General features: G+C 38.1%; 1 protein-coding gene across 1 annotated transcript in view; it reads right to left on the reverse strand.

Moving 5' to 3' along the window:
* Nucleotides 1-18,094: 18,094 nt before the first annotated feature.
* Nucleotides 18,095-18,735, reverse strand: part of mid1ip1b (MID1 interacting protein 1b) — a 1,759-nt gene continuing 1,118 nt past the window's right edge. Inside the window, exon 2 of the mRNA XM_043223018.1 lies at nucleotides 18,095-18,735. This exon is cut by the window's right edge and continues 622 nt beyond it. The gene's annotated coding sequence lies outside the window, so the exon portion shown is untranslated.

Below are 18,735 nucleotides of genomic sequence, written 5' to 3' on the forward strand. Positions count from 1 at the left end.
TATTGCAAATGTGATCAACTCTCTATGGACACCTTGGGAATATAATAGTATTTTTATTAATAGCATCATAATATGATATTGTGCTAATTTAGCATCATAAGATGATAGAGCTTTAGTAATTAGAATAACCATGAATGTATATTTGTGTTTCTATGAGAAAAAGGGGGAAAATAAACAAAATTGTGTTACTATGAGTTTTGGTACTAACAATATAAAATGCACTAGGATTCATGAATATTAATCACGTTGTCTTATTTTTTTATTTATTCAACGTTACAAAAACTGGCAGGTACAGGTAAAAAAAAACATACATTATACATACAATAAATGACACTTATCAGTATTAATTAGACTTATTAGTATTAATAATGTTCAATTCATAACACTATTATTTATTATTTTTAAAAAAAAAATCCACTCACAACTCGAGAGCGTATATAAATCAGGCACAGCTCAGGGCGTCCTCGAGGTCACCAGAGAAACTAGACGGCATGACCTAGTCCGGACAGAAGCTGACTATAAACACACACGCTTACCTAGTGCTTTGCTTTCAAACTTTAATAGACCTGATATAAGAGCGGGTGTTCACAGGATACTTGTTTTAGAGGGGACGTTGACTGATGAAATGCTTTTAATAGGTTTTTAATGGCGAGTTCCACTGTGACAACTTGCCCCCTATATTGGGACAACATGCCCTGAAACAAAAAGTATCGTTCAAGTACAATAGTTTAAAAACCCACCTTGAGTAATACTGACTGATATATATATATATATATATATATATATATATATATATATATATATATATATATATATATATATATATTAACTGGTTTAGCATAAATCTACTAATGCCACAAGCTCAAATTTATATAATAATAAAGTATAAAGTAGCAATAAAGTGTCTTCTGGCCGGGTAATACAGTATATTAGCCTTAAGGCTGTTTATATTTAAGACAAAATATTAATTGGAGTAACCCTTTAACCCTTGAATAAGGTATAAAAAATGTGCATTAAATAAGAAGTTCTTCATAAGTGTTTCCCACTGAATATATCTATCCAAATACAGCATTTGTTTTTTGTAGCAAATGATTTAGAGGTAGCTAATCCAGTCAGATTTTGTCAATAGAATTGTAGCTACATTAACAATCATACAGTAGCCTGACATCAATTGTCGTTTTGGCTAAATGAAAAAGTGTAAACATAACGCTAAAGTGGAGTAAGAAGCTTAAGCGTAAGACGTCCACACTAGGTGACGTTAAAACAAACCTAAATAAGGCAAACCCCAGTAAGAGCAAATTGTTCTTTGAAATGGTGCATTAGCTGCACCACTAACACACACACGCTAACCGCGTGTAGCCTAATCTTAGCTGTGTCTCTGTACAGCTGATCAGGCCGGAGTGAACGTCCCTTCAGATGATCACTCGATGGGCTCGTGCACTCACGCTCTGTCATCGCTCTTCTATATTTAGAATCATAAACAGCGGGAACGCCGGCGCTAAAACGGGCGACGTGCGCGAGCTAATAAACGATAGCTCAGGCGGAAACCGCAGCGGACCGGCCCTTTACAGGCTCGGCACGCTTCGCTTGTTTTTCAAAACCACCTGTTTCTTTACCCTGCGTCCGCGGGACGTGGCTTATTCTGCTTGGGTTCTGTCTTAAAAGAGACGGGATCGCATTAAAAGCGCTCGTATGCTAATTTCCGTGTGACGTGCACAAATTTCACAAGTCAAGCTCTAACACGTATATCAAATATCACACGTGTGCATGTTGTTCTCCTCGCTGTACTGAGCTAAAGACAACATCGTAACCACAACAAACAATAAGGCCAACATTTCGAAACGGATATCAGCAAACCTATAAATAAACGACTGGCCGTCGACATTCAGCGACATCTTTTACTTAAATCAACAAAACTTATTTTAGCACGCGGCAACAACACCAGAAACTGTCGGTCAAACGAATGCAATTCGAGTCTCAAAAATAAACTATACACAAACATCTCAAGTAGCCTATAAATATAACATGAACGCGCAGTTCATTTAAGGTTGTCGCTTCCGTAGAGAGAGGAACTAAGAGGAGGAACAAACAGAAAGAACAAAGCGTTCGTAAAAAAAACGAATAAACGACATTTTAAAGAAATAAATTACTAAATAAAAACATTTCAAGAACAAATGGCAAAAAATATACATGCACAAAAACAGTGAAGGTGTAAAGCGTTTACTTATAAAGCTATTTTTTTAAGATTTAAAGATCTTAACCTTTAAGAAAAAGAACCTAACATATCAAACGGTGTACAAAGAAAACGTTTCAATATAAAAATACTACTTAAAAAATATTTTAAGTAACATGATTTAATAAACAGACTACATGTAGAGAATAAACTACGACCTTTAAAGAACAAATAACATTTACAGAAGCTGAAAGTAAATCTCGCGAATGAAACTACTTTATTTTAGCCTAGCATGCAACTATCACTGGTTATTAGCAGTCGAGCACCTGTACGCAGGCCTGAATGACAATTAACCAGCAATTGTTGTCATCTGCAGTACTGTTTCTTGAACTGAAGCTGTAAACACCTCTGACACGCAAACACACGAAACCCGTCATTTAACAAATAATCACCCGCACGCATTCTGCTTGACTGAACTAGTAAAAGCAGCGGACAGTTGATGGAGTAAACACACACACACACAGGCTAACGCTATTTATATGCATTCGGTTTTATTTACTGGTCGCTTGTTTAATCAAAACGTTCCCGGCGAAGTCGGTCAGATTTAGCTCGCTTCTGGGAGCTGCGTAAACCTACACACTTCATAGCATAGCGTGCTAGCTGATAAACTGCAGGCTGTCCCATGGCTAACAATAGATGAACTCCGCAGGGGTGACAACACGCGCACCGAGAGGACGTCCAGGCACACGAGCATACGCCGCTCATGCTCTCGAAGGCTGCTGGGAAGTTCTTGTAACAGCACTTCTGTTTATAGATGTTTTCAGACTAGCCTAGAACTCGATGCTGGTCCTTGAACTAGTGTTTGGGTGCAAACACACACGCAGGTCCCGTATAAGGTACTAACTATACTGTCATATAACACTATTTACAGTGAGGTGCCTCTTTAAGGGAAGAGGGAGTTCAGAAGTCAAAGATAGAGAAGCTAAATGTGGACTCATTTTTTTTATTAATAAGAAATGAAATAATAAAATATATAATATATAATAACTATAAAATGATGAAAAAATTAACCAAATAATACATTTAAACCACATGTATTTTGGTGGTTTTAAATGTATTATTTGGTTAATTTTGTTCGTCATTTTATAGTCAAATTAACATGCCGAGAATAAAATGAATGTGTTTATTCATATTTTTCATATTTTAGCAATCTTATGTTCAATGTAACTTTAAAAAAAAAATATTTACTTTCTTATATTTTATCAAGTTCATTCTCAACATTTTATCTTTAATTTTTTTATTCTAAATAGATTTTTTTACCTGATCCTCTTACATAGTTTACTAAATATAAAATATTAACTTTTTAAAAAAATATATATATGAACTTTTTGTATATTTATGCAATAAATAATAACTCTAAATATTCTCCTATTCAGCTGTGTATATTTTAATGTGATGCAATGACGACAACCGTCTTGTATCTGTACAAGAGCTCACCTGACTTGAAAAGCGAGTCATGTATAAAAGGCAAATTTCATGTTTTCAAATAAATCGGGCACGGTGTGTTCACACCCAACATCTAAAAACAGCCTTCATAGCGAACAAAGCCACTGAGTTGCATTTAATCATACGTTGTTGCTAAAAAGAACATTCATTTGTGTATTCGACGTAATGCAATGTGTTTATGCAGTTTAAGGATCAAAAAACACCATCATATACTGTACATTACTGTTTTCTCACAGGCTGTGAGTCAGAAGCGCCAGACTGTCCTTGCAAAGTTGGAACTTGCCCCACTTTTAGAAACAAACCCACTTCTTGACATAGAAAATTGCGGGAGTGTTTGAACGAGCCATTTTGGAGCCATTTTCTTTGGTTTTGAGACTTTAAGCTTGGCTTCTTTAGGGGATCTTATCTGTGCACTGACAGCTTCTAATACTCCGAATAGAAAGGAAAACATGAAATCGCACCATGCGACCCTCGAATTATCTTGTAAATGCAAACGGTAGCTTGAATACAGTTTATACGACCGGCAAACCGAAGTGGAGCCTCTTTTTTTGGGCCGCTCCTGTAAACACAAGCCCCGCTCCCTACGGCGTGTGCAGGACCGCTGTCAGATCTATTTATACACCGAGGATAGACTCGGCGTGAGTCAGAGAAAAATCCCCCCCGTCTCCGTCTCGCGCTCCTCGCACAAATCTTTCCGTCAGCACGGCCGCAGAAAAGCCGCTGAGCTTCTCAACAGAGTGTGACATCAGCGCGTCCAGTCAGGGACGATTGGAGACGGGGGGATGAGTGATGGATCAAGGGAAGAAAGGAAGTGCGGAGAGAATGAGCCAGGCCGCAAACCCAGAGGGAGAAAAGCGCCAGGGCTCAGGGCTCGCTCGCTCGCTCTAATTGAGTTATAAAATATGAGTTTTACCCACCACAGCCGCTTATATAAAAGCGAGGAAGACGAATATGTACAGACCACGCCCTTAGAATACCATAGAATTATTTTTAAAGTAGAACGTATGCAGCCTTCTGTCTTTTAAAAGCCTCCGGTTGTTGTAGTTGTATGAAAGCAGGTGACTAAATGACTTAATATTTGTTATTTGATTATTTTTATTTGCTGTTATAAACTAGTGCTAATCGCGATTAACCGCATTCAAAATAAACATTTTGGCTTCCCTAATATGTGTGTGCACGCTGCGTGTATATTTATATACAGTATAAATGGTGAGAATATAAATATAGACACGTAAATACACGTAAAGATTGTCAGAATATATGCATGCATGTCTATTTATAAAATACATGCACAGTGCCCACACACACATTATGCAAACTTTTATTGTGTATGCGATTAATTGTTAACAATTTTACTGTAGAGACTAATAAACATTCAAAGAAAATTGATTTTTACAACTCTATAAAGGCAATTGCGACTTTTTAATTGTGAGATACAAATTCTGAATTGTTTCTCACTAAGTTTATATCTTGTTTAGTTTTTTTTTTTCATAAAAACTCGCAATAGTGAGACCCAAAGTCCAATTTTTAAGGTGAAAAATATTGTTCTCATCATTGCGAGTTTATATAATCTCACAATTCTGACAATAACTTGACTATTACGAATTTATATCATGCAATTATGACTTTATTGCTCAGAATTACTAGCTTATATCTCGCAAATCTAAATAACTTCCGGTTGAAGAAAGTCCAAGCTGTGACGCAAAACAGTTTTGTTAATTTTAAAAAAAAAAATTTATTCAGTGGTGGAAACAGGCTGGACCACAGAAAGATAGACAGATAGATCAAATGCTGCTTTTTAGTCCATTTATGAAGTCGTATCACGGCCTTTGATCCGAAACAGCCAACGAACAGTTGAAGAGCAAACGGATCAGTCACGCTGACCTTTACGTGCTCGATAAGGAAAGCGGCGATGGCCACACGTGTCCGATAAATGTGTGTGCGCATGAAATTAACCTTTGCACGCTATTCAAGTCACACATTCACTGATGCGCGCTCATAAAATAAGAGCGAGAGACAGAGATTGCTCCTGTTTTTGCAGAGATAATAAGCAGGGGTGAAGTAATCTCCCCCACTTTCCAGTAATTAGTCCGTTGACCTGGTGGCAGTAAAAGCTGATTTACACTTTCAGTAAATACCTTCTTCTTGGCAATCGGTGAGCTTCTGTAATGAATTCAGCTAAAACGGCAAGAAGTAATTAAAAAGAATTCAATATTGAGGGTTTTTATGCAATTAACAAAAATCAACAGGCCCATTAAAAATTAGACTGATGGACAGACAGATAGATAATTAGATTTTGAACGTATTAATCATATATACATTAGCATAATCATCATAAATAATATTATTGCATGTTAAATGGATAGAAATCATTAATAAATTATCCTTAAGATGCAATCAGCCATCATGAAAAGAAAAGTTATATTACATTTTATTAATCATTATTACATATTAATTATATAATAAAATATATAATAATTAAATATATATATATATATATATATATATATATATATATATATATATATATACATTATCATTACAAATTATTAGTATAGTATTTAATAATGTTAATATTATTACTAATAAATACATTGATATTTATTCATTATCATTTATGATACTTTATTTTATACAGTTGTTATAAATTATGAATATTATTTTATTATTATAGAAAACATTTATAAATGAGGCATAATGTACAGTCAGCCATCACTGCTTTAGTAGTAGTAATTATGATAAGAATAATGCATTTAAAAAAAAAATATATATATATATATATATATATATATATATATATATATATATATATATAAAACATTATTACTAGATGATACTAGTAACCTATATAAATAAAATAGCAATATTAATAATAATGATTTTAATTTGTATTATTATTATATTATCCTTTAATAATATATATATATATATATATATATATATATATATATATATATATATATATATATATATATATATAACCAGGAAGTTAATGTTAATATAATATTATGTAATATTTATTATTATTAGTATGCAATTAAAAACACTAGTTTTATAGAATAGCTTTATAAACTGCTCACTGCTTCAGTACTGCTTGTTATTAGCTCTGCTGTTCTCTTCTAGAAGTCTCAGCTGCACAAACAGGCCTACGTAAACACTCTGGGACTCTTGCAATGTCTTTAAAAACACACACATGCACCGTAATGTGATGTAAACAAGGGATCTGTTGGAGCCGAGCATGGACCCGCAACAACAGCATGCGATGACATCAGCTGTATGCAGCAGTGCTGTTATTCAAAACTTGTTTGTGTGTGTGTGTGTGTGTGTGTGTGAGTGTGTGTGTGTGTGTGTGTGTGTGTGTGTGTGTGTGTGTGTGTGTGTGTGTGTGTGTGTGTGTGTGTGCGTGTGAGTGTGCGTGTGTTTTGCACAGCCAGTTAACAACTTGTTTTTGTACGCCGTTCCTTACCAGCAATGTAGATAAAATGTGTGTTTTGTCTATACAAAGACCTTTGGAGGTACAAAGGCTCTTTTAACGGGCAAAATAAACTCACATTATCACACATTAAGCTGCTGCAGTATCTGCTTTTTGCATCTCTCTTTTGATTGAACACGCTGGAGACGTACGTGAAGTTTTGCTATTACACGACGAGAAGAAAACATGTTGTGTAATCTGATAAATGATGCCATGTCAGCACAATGCAGGTCAACATGCGTCACATTAATGTGCTACCAGGAAAGTTGGCGTGAAGTTGACAGTAATAACAGTGCCAGGTCCTGACACAAAGATGTTTGGCACCATGTCACGCCCACCAATTATCTCTAGAGAAACCAAGAGCATGAAGCGAAAGATCTCACCTTGTGTGTATATACATATATATATTAGGGGTGGCACGATACACAGATGTCACGGTTTGGTATGAACCTCAGGACAGGGGTCACGGTTCTATACGATTTTGGCATAGCACTAATACTATGCACTAAATTTATTAATTAATTTAATTTATTATTAGTAGTACAAAAAAAAAACACCTAGATGTGAAAATACTAAATACAATATTACATTACGATATTATATATAATCTGATGTACCTATGTACATACAGGTAAAACGTTCTTCAAATATATTTGATTTGGTTAACAGATAAACAAGGGTGATGTGCTTTATTTTTTTTACTTTATGTTATAAAAGCACAATGTATAAAACACATAAAAGCCCACCTTTATACAGTGATGCATTATAATTAAAACAATAAGTGTTTAAACTGGAGTGATCACGTTGGCACACACACACACACACACACACACACACATTAGTTCCAGCATTACTGACCTGACAGCGCTATGAAAATATTCTGAAATATTTGCATTTGTGCCAAATGACAGAGGCTAGGATACATGAGCACAAAGCTCCAGGTTGAGTGTGCACGTCTTTTTATATATATATATATATATATATATATATATATATATATATATATATATATATATATATATATATACACATATATTTATATATTTATTATGATATATATATATTTACTCCCATGTATATGTACATATATATATATATATATATATATATATATATATATATATATATATATATATATATATATGTATGGGTTAAAGACGTTAATATATCCACATCAAAATAAATTCCTAAAAGTGATTTTATGTACATAGAAAGCACTTTAAATGCAAGTAAATTGTCTACTTTTAAAGTTTCAAGTAAATTTTTGGAGAATAAAATGTCATTCAGTGTAAAAATTCAAACAACTTTTGTGAAACACATGAAACACATTCCACACTTTTGTGGAAACACTTAAAGCAGTATTATACTTACTGGTTTCATGGTTATACCCTTTTCATATTTGACGATATATGAAATATATATATATATATATATATATATATATATATATATATATATATATATATATTAATATATATGAGTGCTGTCAAATGATGAAATTATTAAAAGTGATTAATTACATCCAAAATAAAAGTTTTTGTTTACATGGCATATATGAGTATATGTATATATTCAAGGAAAAAAGTTGTATATTAAAAATTTTATATATTATATAAATGTATACACCGAAATACATGTAAATATAAAAAAATTGGCCTATACACTGTGTTTGTAATAAATATATACAGTATAATGCATTATATATATATATATATATATATATATATATATATATATATATATATATATATATATATATATATATATATATTACTGCTGTTTGACTTTTCTTCTTGTTGCTCAGGAGCGCAGTGGCGTCATCATCTAGTGTGTGTGTTTTGTCCCGTTGCTCTGTTTGTTCCCTTGCTATTGTTGAGCCGTTCTCTTATTTGCGTGCGCTGTCATGGCGAAGGCCGCGCGTGTATGTTTGTGTTGCTCACAAAAACAAATGACAGGGAAAACAAAACAAAAAAAGCCTCACGCACACACCTGTGCACTATATGCATAAAAGAATTAAGCAGGAAAATAAGTTCATGCGATTTGCACACGTGCATACTTTGTCTTCCACGCAGACAAGCCCACATTAACCACGCAAACATTACGCAGGAAAATATGCTCACCATCCCTCGCACACACACACACACACAGAGCTCTGATAGTGTGTGTGTGTGTGTGTGTGTGCGTGCGCGCACTCAAACGGGCTATTAACTATTGTGCTGTAACCACGGCGACCGGAGAGATCAGCGTAACACGATCTATTAACTACTGCCAGGAGACGGAGACGTCTGTCGCACTCCGTCTTTGTGTTTACAGAAACTTCGAAATGCCTGTCTGTCTCTCTCTTTCTATCACCGTCGGCCTCCGCCAGCCTCCTTTTTTTTGTCTGTCTCTCACTTTGCCTGTCTGTCTATCAGCCTCTGTCATTTCTTCCTGTTTCTCAGGGTGTCTTCCTCTCAGCTCGTCCATCCGACAGTCCCTCTATTTTTCTGCATCTCTCTCTGCCTGTCTGTCTCTCACTTTCAGGTCTCATTACCTGTCTTTCTCACTTCCGTCTGTCTCTGTCAGTCTGTCTTTTTCTCATGTCAAATTCAGGAGCTAGTCTTTCTGCCTGCCTTTTTTGTTCTTCATCCTGTCTTTCTCTCCAATGTCCCTCTTTCTCATCTTGTCTCATCTTATACCTGTCTCCCTCTCTGCCTGACTATTTCTCACTTTGTGCTTCTTGGCCTGTCTCTCTTCCTCTTTTCGTTTTTTGTCTCTCCTTTTGTCTATGCTCATCTTTTTCTTCCATTCATTTGAAAGAAGTGATTTATCGCTTTTCCTCTATCCCTCTGTCTCTCTCACTGCCATTCCTCCCCTTTTTGTTTCTCATCCTGTCGGCCTCTCAGGTTGTCCATGCATGAGTTCATGCCTGTCCCTCGCTTCCTTTCTGTCTCTGTCAGTTTTCTTTCCCTCTTCTATCCCTCTTACTCGCCTCCTGTCTCACTCTCTCAGCCTGTCTCTCTCTGGCTCTCTGATTGATGTCGTTCCAGGGATAACGTAGAAGGAATCTGACCTAGATCCACGCACAGGCCAGATTAACGGACATGACGTTATGCGCGCTATACCCTCGGATTAGCGCGCTAGCAACCATTATCCACACGCAGGCAGACAGTTTCTATTTATTTTTTACTGTTGCTGATTCACAAGTCCATTTGGAGAAGGAAGAAATGATCTGTCTACCACAGTTAATGTGCATTTATATCCGATTGCTAATCGCTTTAACATAAAAGCGACCGGATTTGTTTAGCGACCACATTTCACTTGCAGTAAAAAGACAAATAACCCTTTAATTGGAGTTTTGGACAAACGGCTTCAGCTTACTTCGTAGCATTTGCGCAGCACCATCAGATATCAGTAATGTCAACATTTGTGCATAAACGCCAATATTTAGGCTACACACAGACATCTCAGGAAGACGCTGGTTGCGTTAGGACAGGGTGAAGGGTTAAGAAGCTTAGGACAGATACCCTCTTGTCTCCTCTTGTCTCATATCTCCCCCCCACACCCCCCCAATCTTCTCTGAATCGATTAGCATTCATCCTGATGCGCGGCTCTTCCGTGGAGAGCTGATAGCGTGCTGATAAATGGTCAGCGAGAGAGAGGGCGTCGCTCTCAAACGGACATCCTGCCTTAACCAATCAATAACCAGACACCAGGGACGGGGAGAGCTGAGCTCGCCCAATCATTTGCATCAGCCCGTCTGCTATAAAGGAGACGGAGAAGAGAAAGAAAGCAGGGTTTGTGCGGCGAACGAGAGCAGAATGCTGTCGTAGGCGTTAAAGAGGGAGTGAAAGAAAAGAAAGAGAGAGAGAGAGAGAGAGAGAGAGAGAGAGAAGCCGCAAGGGCAGTGGTTATTTTATCACAGCAGTTCTTCATTTTCACAGCGGTTCAGCACAGCCAGAGGCAGCGAAACCCAATCTAACACAAACACACGCACATTTATCTAGCTGTCTACATAAGGACTGCCCATTGACTTCTATTGTTATTACATTAAGCCAATTATAATTACCATAGCACTGAAAAACACTTTTTGGCATTTTTAGAAACTATTAATAATGTTATTTGTAGTATTTGGTTTTCACTTCAGGATATCTCTAAAGGTGTCCTGAGGTTATAAAGGCGGCGCTAGTAATACCATGGTACTGTTTGGTGTACCATGTATTCCACAATAAATTAATATGGTAATCGTAAGATACCATAGTACTACAAATCACTCACCGTGTTACCACATTCATGTATTTATAAAAAAAAGTACTGTGGCATACTTAGAAAGTAACCCTGGTACTTTGAGACATACCACAGTATATCTTGCATTAATAGCAAGCATTTACATGGTATTTCCAAAAATCATGGTAGTAGCACGGTAGTACCGTGGTACTATTTGGCATTTCACAGAACACTATGGTGCTGTCGTAGTATATACTTAGTTAATTGTTTCAGGCAATACCATTGTAATGGCATGTCTGAAAACACACGGCAGTGCCGTTGTACTGTGTGTATGTGGTGAGAAGATGGTTAGAAGATGGTTTGTTGCAAGATTAAACACCATGCAACAAATGCAAAATCGCATGGTCGTACTATAACGTAGTGTTATAATACCATGGTAAAATGTCCGAACAAGCTTGTGATACCAAGGTTCTTTTTGTATGTTGTAAGAAGATGGTGATATCGAATAACCTGGTAGCACCGAGATAAAAATCCAAAACTGCAGTATTTTGTTGGTATGGCATTTTACAAAATACCTTGGTATTATCATAGTATTTAGTTGATATTTCAATTAATAGCACAGTAATTCATGTCATTTACGGTAAGGCATCGTAGCATGGTTTTTCAAAGAATAAATGTATGAAAAATGTCGTAAAAGCCCACGTACACACTAACGCAGACAAGAATATGCACACAATAGTCTAACGCGGGAAGTTTCTGGACCGCTCATATATCCGTTTATAGCAGTCTACGAGCTCTCAGCGCGCGCGCCCTCGCAACAAGGACGTCTAGAAAGGTCAGTTATGCAGCATTAGAGCGCGGCGGGGTGTGTGTTTGTGTGTGTCCGCGAGCAAGGACGATCCCATTCATCTCTGCTCCGAGCCGCTAAATGCTGCTGATGAGAGAAACCCAACCTCATAAACAAGGTAAAGAAAAAACTCAGGGGAGCTAAAGCTCGGGGATCCGGCGCTCGCACACACACAGTCGTGTGGCGGTAATGAGTCTGCGTGTGGCGGCAATCAGAGTGTGCTGTGGCGTATTCCCCCGCTCGCCGAGCTAAAGGGGTAATCAAAATTTAATTACGCAGAAAATGAAGGGCAAAACCCCACGATCCAGGACCACGCGAACGACCGCTGATTGGTGGATGACATATACGCATTTGAGTGAGAGAGACAGTGAGAGAAAAAGAGAGCGGGACGGAGAGAGCGAGCGGGAAATTAAATTCAAAGTAGATAGACATCGCCATACTTCAAGATGACGTACCACAGATCTTTGACAGGCGACTGTCCTGTATCAACCCCGTTACTCAAAACGTATCTTAGCACGGATCAAAGCTCGTGGGGTATCGATACGCAAAAATGGACTATGCCGTGTGACACGCACGTGTTTCGCGCGCATACTATACGAAATTTGTTGGAGTGCGTACGATACGCAGTTTTTGCGTACATATGATACGCATCTACCCCCCAACCATAATCCTACCCTATCACATAGCATAAACGCATCAAAGCACATCTTGCATATATATACCAAAAGTTTTTTATATTATTTGGCGTACTTTATACGCACATTCATCTCATATACGCGACTAGCTAGCAAAAACAAAACATTTCAAAAGACTATGAGATAATGTCCCAGTATCGAACACAGTAAAAGTTCAAAGTAAAGATACTATTCCTACATCAAACTACTCAAATGCTTTACCTGAGTTAAAGTACTGCTTAAATAGCGTCTAGCCGAAAATAGTACTTAAACTAAAAAAATACTTAGCCTTTGCTCTCTATGCACTTTTATATAGAAGAAAGTTGAATGCAGGGTGGTCCCTTTTGAGCGAACTGTTCCTTACCCAAACTTTTCTGTGTTTTTCTACTGAAATCAAGCTAAAACGTAGCATTTAACTTTCGTTTTGCATTGCCTCAACGTCTTGTCACGGCATCCTGTCGGCTCCGGTTGTCCGCAGAGCTTAAGAGCGTGACATGGCTTCTCCTGACCTTCAACCCTCGTTTATCGGCTGCCGCCTGCCTGGCCGTCTAACTCACTTAGCGCTTGGCTCTCTGCTCTTATCAACGGCTTCACTGACAGACGAAGAAGACACCGGAGAATAACTGCCTCGCGTTGTCACCGACAGAACGGAGAGAGAGAGAGAGAGAAACAAGAAGAGGGAATTGTCGAACGCGGCGGCCTCAACACCCTACAGACTTTGATGGCCCTGAGCCCTGAGATGAAATTTCAAAGCGTTGTCTCTCTCGTGCTCTCTCTCCTCATCTTGCAGTCTCGCTGCAGAAGGCAATTACGAGTCCCTGGTCTCCGCGGCCGCCCACCTCCCTGCCGTCTCGTCTTTGCATTCCTCTTTTTTTTCCTCTTTCCTTCCCTCATTACCCACTTTCCCACTCTCGGCTTTCTCTCTCTCTCTTCACTGTGAGTCATGCAAATCAGCAATGCTCGCATGGAAAATATATCGGAATCATTAATAATTTTAGGGCAAATTTCAAAAAGGTGGAGAGGATGCTTGGGAAAAAAATGGCAGGAAGGCAGAGAGGGGCCATTTTAATGGAAAGGAAGTAATCATAGCGGGCCATTCGAGATGAAACGCAGCAGAATCCTTTGACGACTAAATGACGGCGTGCTGCGCAGAGGATGCCCTTGAGCGCCGATCCGAGGTCAGCTTTTCCGTATTTAACTATTGCTTGCAGATCTAGCTAAGCCTGATTTCAGATCAGCTCCAGAGGGCACCTGGCAGCTGCTTATTTCAATAACCAAATCCACAATGACGGGAAACCTGATCTCTCGCAGCGCACAGGCCTGACCAGATCATATTCTGCTTTCCCCGGGTGATGCGAGATGCTATCTGAGGCGAGGTTTTAAAAAATAAAGGACTCAGTTAGAACTAAAACGGATTATACAGGAACAAAGAACTTTCTAGATCTTTCTAGAGAAAACAATCTATGCACTGGTGCGTTGAAGAGTCCAGAAACAAACCAATCAGAAGAAATTCTAACACATATAAGCAACTCTGAACCTGCGTCATAGTTATAGAAAAATTACATATCAATAATCTTTTATCTGAAATCTTAATTTTGATATAAATGCTTTGGTTTTAGTACAAGCTCTGTCGGCAGTATCTCTGACATGTCCCTCAGTTGATAAAAAAAAATTGAGATGTACATTTTTATCTTAAGAGAATATTTTAAACTCTCCAGAATGCCTTGCCCTGTAGACATTAGTTTAAACAAATTTTGTTTGTTTTTACAACCTGACAGACTTTTTTCTGAGGCGGTGTATTCTGGGATTGCAATAGTCATCTTAACTAAGAGCGAACTGAATCTGGTGCCAATAAATCGTAGACTGTTTATGATATAAATTTACACCTACTGACATATTATACAATCCCTTGTGCGAATTAAGGTTTACATAAGTGAATGTAGCTTTCCATGACGCACTGATAGCCTTAAATCTGTGGTTGTAAAATAATTACCGTGGCAAGATTTACTGTATAACTGAGCCATTTATATGTTTTAATTATGGCCGAATCGCCATTGCATTTTGTCTCGCTTAATTTACGGTAATCTGCTGTAACCAAAAACTTCAACACACAGGTGGTGGCGTAAATTAATAGCTCAGATGCTTTAAAACGTTTTTTCAACACATAAAAAAAAATATTTAAACGTATTGGAGAGTTTTCAAACTTTTTCAACGAAAACCTCTTGAGGGTGTTTAAGCATTTGGCTCCTTCCACTGAGTCCACATTATTAAATTCAGCTTCCTGTAAATCAATTCCCTAAACAAATTACACACCATCTTATTTCGTTACGCAGGAATCTTGTCGTCTCGTCTCCATAGTAACAACTTCGCGACACTGATTTTTGAACGCCACCACGTGGTTTGTTTTGTCCACATCGGTGGCGGCACTCGTACGCAGCTTGTCTTGTTATTGTCACCAGAGGAATACGGTGTCCTTCTCGGTGTTTCTGAAGGGTTGCATTCTGGGAAGTCCCAGGCTGTAACAGATGACCAAAAGTGAGGCCGCCGAGGAGCCTGACAAGCCTCCACTGAAATAGCTCAGAGAGAGAGAGACGTCAAATATTCTGAAGAGTGAGAGATTGTAATAGGACAGCTATTTTCTTGCGCTCGGAGACAAGACACGATCCCCTTAACAAGATGGCAGCAACCTGCCCTGTCTATTAGCATGTTCCACTAGTTCGTAACTCACTTTTACCCGTGTGCACCTAGCAAGTCATGTTTTAAAATGACTTCAAATTAGATTTTGACGAATTCAAAGCTCTCCTAATTTCGCCTCATTTTCTGTCCTTGGAATTTTTGCTCCACAAGCATTTCGGCCTTGATTCTTTGCTAAGAAAAACAATAGTGTGCGCCTTTGAGGTACACCTGATCCCAGAATCCCTTTTGTGCACCCAGAAGACACGTTGCATCATACCTCACATCCTACACCGGTGGTCTTACGATCCTCCAAAACTCCATCGCACTGCCTGGAAGTTTCAGTATGTCACGCCACGGGCTGGTCTTACATCAGCTAGATGGCAGAAAAACAGTCGGAGTTGGAGAAACGCTAGATCAGCGAGTTCAGCTGATGGCCTTCTCTCCTGTATAGTTCTCCCAGCATCCCTAATTAGGGTGCGAACGGGAAGACGAGAGAAAAATGTCAACCAGGAGGGTTTAGACTAAAAATGTTGCTGGAAATACAATGGGAAGTTGACAAACATGTGATACTCACCTCAAACCGGTTTTATCTACTCTGTCATGTTTTATCATGAGTGAAACTATTATGGATCCATCAGTACTAAAGGTCAGTTTGTCTACTAGTCTGACCAGCACAAAGACACATGGTGTTCAAAGAACAGATTGTGGATTGTTTGGTTAGTTAAGAGAAAAGGCCGGTGTATGAATACGTATAAAAATCGTTTTTTTTATCTATAGTGTGCAGAACTTACACAATTCATTCTAGACCCAAAGCCAATGTACCTCTACCTTTAGCGCTTCGGCCAAACGGGTCGACAATAAATTTGTTTTGGACTCAGTAACGACTATATTCAGAACAACTTGAGATAGCGATGAACTGATATGCCAGGAATATTTACGTATTGATTTATTAAGGACATACCAAATAGGCAAGTGACCTTTCTTGGTGTGTTTGAGTGGACAGTCTTACTTTGGTGATACTTCATTATACAGCTCTCAAAAGCATAAAAAACCATCTTATGTGTTCGTCGGTTTGCAGTTTGCTTACGTTTGTCATTATCAGTGTAGAGCTCTTTAACAGTTTAAGTAAAACATTGCAACAGAATATTTGGTAACACTTTATTTTGACGGTCCCTTATGAATATTGTGGCGATCTACTCTACAGACTATAGGTAACTTTTCAAGAACATGTCGACTTATTCAAACCCTAACTTTACCAGTCTACTAATACTCTACTAACACTCTCATGAAACTTAGTTGACGTGTAGGAGCAAAGCTATGATGTTCATAAGGGACCATCAAAATAAAGTGAAAACCAATATTCATGATTTGGTGTCAATACTGGACAAAAACTCTTTGTGCTTTACATTGTATTAGTTGGATCAAAAAAAAATCTTATTACAGTCCAAAATGTAAACGTAAAATGGACACGTCCGTTCACTTTGTTTGCTCTTGACGTCTTAGGTTTCACTTTATACTCTGCAATTTATCATTGTAAATATCTTTTAACAGTAGACTCAAAACCTGTTTGCAGTCCGTTTACGCTGTTTCATTACATTCAAACTTTAACTTAGTTTTGTGTGCACTTTTTACATTTTGTTTACACTTTACATTAGTGTAAAGTTCTTTAATGAAGTCAAATCGGATGATTTTGATGTCAAACCTAGACAAAAAGTAGTTCTTGTGCGCCTGTCTTTCCATTTTTTAACTGCAAAGAAGTCATCAAAGTAAAAACGTTTTTAACGCAAGAGCTTAAATTAGTCTTCTGTCTCACTAGTCTTCTTTTTAGGTTAATTCATTTTAAAGATCAACGATTTAGGCAAAAAAAATTTGTGCGCAACTGCATGTCATTAACAGTTTAAGCAAAACTTTGCTCTTACTATTTAATGACGGCACCAGACAAAAACTTCGGTTTTTATTAAAATACAAGTTTTTAGCATGAAACACCAGGACTCGAAATATGAAGACGATCCAAATTAGATGCAAAATTCCAAAAGATCTCTTAGGGGTTAAAGCTTATCTTTACCTTGTCTCCAAAGAGCAGTACAATTCAATATTAATAGTTTAAATTTGACAGGACGCCTCAGAAAACTGTCAACTGGCCCCACAGGCATCAGCGAGCCGTTCCTTTAGTTTATAAGGCTTTTTCTTACAGTAGCGCCTTCGGGGCTATTAAACTAGCGCGGGCAGCTTAGATTAGAGATGTCCGTCATTAAGTGCAGCTCAAGCAGTGACTCAGCAGCACGAATCGGAAAAATGCACTGCAGGTGCCCGGCTCTTTCAGACGTTGCCAGGTCTTAATATAACGAGCCTGATCCCTCTGCGGACCTCAGCAGCAGCTGCGCGCGCCAACACAGGCCAGCGTTTGCTGAGCGCGATAAAGCGAGTACACTAGACGCACTGTAAGGGGAGATTTTCACAAGGGCATCCCAAGATGGAAACGATTCATTGTTCATCACGAGTTAAACGCTTGCGGTGAGTAAAGAGTCACGTCAGTGGGGTTGCTTTTACAAAAATGTTTATTTTCCCAACCAACTTTGTGATAGAAAAAAATACATGACAACTTTTCTTCTAGGCAATTAATAATAATATTAATAATAATAATAATAATAATAACTGTGACGTAATCTCCAGGAATCGGTCAACATCCATAAGAACCTTCATACGATTCCATCAACGATTGACGTCATAAAGTACCAGCGGCTTTTCAGTGTGCGTTTTATACATACTTAGTGATATTAATTGTCAGCCCAGCCAGTTATAATCTACATTAATACATTGCCAAAATTACCACACCGGCCGATTAAACGACTTCTGCATTTTTTTTTTTTTTTTTTGAACATTGGCTTGTTTGCTTACATAAATCGCATTTAGTTTCAAAAGCCCGTTTCCAAGCCAGTCTCCTGGTTGTGCAAACAATATCAAGGGATATTAGCAGGGGAATTAAGGGTGCTTGTAAACCGGCGTTTTTTTTCGATCCGGGAAATTAAAGATGCACGGAAGCCGCCAGGGGCCCCATTTGGCTTCGACCCCTGCAGCACCCCCTTGCGAACTTCCTCTGCGGTCCACCGGCGATGGACGGCGTGAACCCGGAGCTGGTCTCAATTCCCGCAGCCGCCGATACCGATTTCCTGCTTGTACC

Source organism: Puntigrus tetrazona, chromosome 22 (assembly GCF_018831695.1).
Source record: "Puntigrus tetrazona isolate hp1 chromosome 22, ASM1883169v1, whole genome shotgun sequence".
In the NCBI taxonomy this organism is placed as follows: domain Eukaryota; kingdom Metazoa; phylum Chordata; class Actinopteri; order Cypriniformes; family Cyprinidae; genus Puntigrus; species Puntigrus tetrazona.